This window comes from Alligator sinensis, unplaced genomic scaffold (assembly GCF_000455745.1).
Source record: "Alligator sinensis unplaced genomic scaffold, ASM45574v1 scaffold610_1, whole genome shotgun sequence".
Classification (NCBI taxonomy): Eukaryota; Metazoa; Chordata; order Crocodylia; family Alligatoridae; genus Alligator; species Alligator sinensis.
Window position 1 is genome coordinate 538,476 of NW_005842348.1, and position 2,732 is coordinate 541,207.

Below are 2,732 nucleotides of genomic sequence, written 5' to 3' on the forward strand. Positions count from 1 at the left end.
GGGACCACAGGTTCAGCACAAGAAAGCAGTAAGGAAGCAGAAAGAACAAATGTAGAGATTGGCTGCCTTTTCCTCCAGCAATCAATAGAGTCAGCTATCTAGAGTAGGAACAATCAATCCAAATTTCTCTCTGCTGAGCAGTACTATCATTCACACAAAATCACCAAAATTAAAGAGGTACAAAGTCATTTTGTCCTCCCCAGAGAATTTGTCACTACAGTAAATTCTCCTGGATCTTGTTTAATATTATTGGTATTTATTTTTTTATAAACCCAAATGTTACTGCTTCCACCACTTTCTTTGGAAAATTATTACATCAGCAAATACTTTTCACTTGTAGAAAGTTCTTCTTTGCTAAATTTCACCCTACTATAATCTGTTATATTCACTTTGGAAGGAGTTTTCAAGATATTTTAGCTCACTGACTAGATCTGTCCCCAAATGGGTTTTTCTATACAGAAAGTATAAGAGGATAAGTATAAGAGTATAAGAGGATTGCTCAGACATGCAGGGATGAAATGTGGAAGGCCAAAGTGCAATTCATAGAATGTAGGCTGGAAGGGACCTTGGAAGATCATCAGGTCCAGCCCCCTTACACCAAGCAGGAAAGACAACTGGGGTCAAGAAAATCCAGCAAGGTGACCGTCTAGTCTCCTCTTGAAGATTTCTAGGGTAGGCGATTGTACCACCTCTGGAGGGAGCTTATTCCAGAGTCTGGACACCCTAGCTGTGAAGAACTGGAGTTGCAGCTAGCAAGGGATGTGAAGGGTACCAGGAAGGGTTTCTACAAGTATGTCAGCACCAAGAAGATCAGGGAAAGTGGGGGCCCTTACTGAATGGGGGAGGCAAACTATTGACAGATGATGTGGGAAAGGCCAAAGTGCTCAATGGCTTTTCACCTCAATCTTCACAGGCAGGATCAGGTCCCTGACTACTGCACCTGATAGCACAGTTTGGGAAGGAGAGCAGCCAACAGCAGTGAAAGAACTGGTTAGGGACTATTTAGAAAAGCTGGACATGTACAAGTTCATGGTGCCAAATGCAACACACCCAAGGGTGCTGAGGGAGTTGGCCAATGTGATTACAGAGCTGCTGGCCATTATCTTTGAAAACTTGTGGCAACTTGGAGAGGTCCTGGATGACTGGAAAAGGACAAATATAGTGCCCATCTTTAAGAAACGGAAGAAGGAGGATCCAGGGAACTACAGACCAGTCAGCCTCACTTCAGTCCCCAGAAAAGTCATGAAGCAGGTCCTCAAATAATTCATTTCTAAGCACTTGGAGGAGAAGAAGGTGATTAGGAACAGTCAGCATGGATTCACCAAGGGCAAGTCATGCCTGACCAACCTGATAGCCTTCTATGATGAGATGACTGGCTCTGTGATATACCTTGACTTTAGCAAGGCTTTTGATATGGTCTCCCACAACAGTCTTGCAAACAACTAAGGAAGTATGGGTTGGATGAAAGGACTGTAAGGTGGATAGTAAACTGGCTGAACTGTTGGGTTCAAAGTGTAGTGATCAATGGCTCAATGTTTAGTTGGCCGCTAGGATCAAGTGGAGTGCCCCAGAGGTCAGTCGTGGGGCCAGTTTTGTTCAATATCTTCATCAACGACCTGCAAGATGGGATGGTGCGCGCTCTCAGCAAGTTTGCAGACGATACCACGCTGGGTGAGACAGTAAATATGTTGCAGGGTAGCGGCAGGATTCAGAGTGACCTAGACAAATTAGAGGATTGGAGCAAAAGAAAGCTCATGAGGTTCAATAAGGAGAAGTGCAAACTCCTGCACTTAGGACAGAACAGTACCATGCACTGGTACAGGCTGGGGGCTGATTGGCTGGGTAGCAGCTCTGCAGAAAAGGATCTGGTGGTTAAAGTAGACAATAACCTGAATATGAGCCAACAGTGTGTCCTTGTTGTAAAGAAGCCTAAGAGCACACCGGGCTGCATTAGTAGGAGTGATGCCAGCAGATTGAGGGACGTGGTTATTCCCCTCTATTTGACACTGGTGAGGCCATATCTGGAGTACTGTGCCCAGTTTTGGGCCCCCCACTACAGAAAGGATGTACACAAATTGGAGAGAGTCCAGTGGAGGGCAATGAAAAAAGTTGGAGGGCTGGGACACATAAGAAATGGGCTTATTTAGTCTGGAGAAGAGAAGACTTGGGGGGAGGGGGGAGAAAGGGGGTGGGGGTTAATAACAGCCTTCAACTACCTGAAGCAGGGTTCAAAAGAGGATGGAGCTGGACTGTTCTCAGTGGTGGCAGATAACAGAACAAGGAGCAATGGGCTCAAGTTTCAGCAAGGGAAGTTTAGGTTAGATATTAGGAAAAACTCTCTCATTAGGAGGCTAGTAAAGCACTGGAACAGGTTACCTAGATAGGCGGTGGAATCTCCATCCAGGAGGTTTTTAAGACCTGGTTAGACGAAGCCTTGGCTGGAATAATCTGGTTGGGGATGGTTCTGCTTTGAGCAGGGGGCTGGATTAGATAACCTTCTGAGGTCCCTTCCAACCATAATTTTCTATGATTCTATGATAAAGTTTTTAGTGAAGAATAAAATCCAAAATGTTTTAGCAGAGACTAGAAATCTCTTGATGCTGCTGCAGTTCTTTGTGTTGTTCTTTGTATGCCTCACTCTCCCTTCCTCCTCTAAAGCTTGGGTTACATGTTGCATGAATGTACCCAATTCTCCCTCTTAATTTCAGGTGTTGTTGCATCATGGTACATTC

The 2,732-nt window shown here is 44.8% G+C and overlaps 1 protein-coding gene across 1 annotated transcript in view; it reads right to left on the reverse strand.

Moving 5' to 3' along the window:
* The window catches only part of DNAH1 (dynein axonemal heavy chain 1), a 176,203-nt gene that overhangs the window by 125,144 nt on the left and 48,327 nt on the right, over nucleotides 1-2,732 (reverse strand). The gene's annotated exons all lie outside the window — the stretch shown is intronic.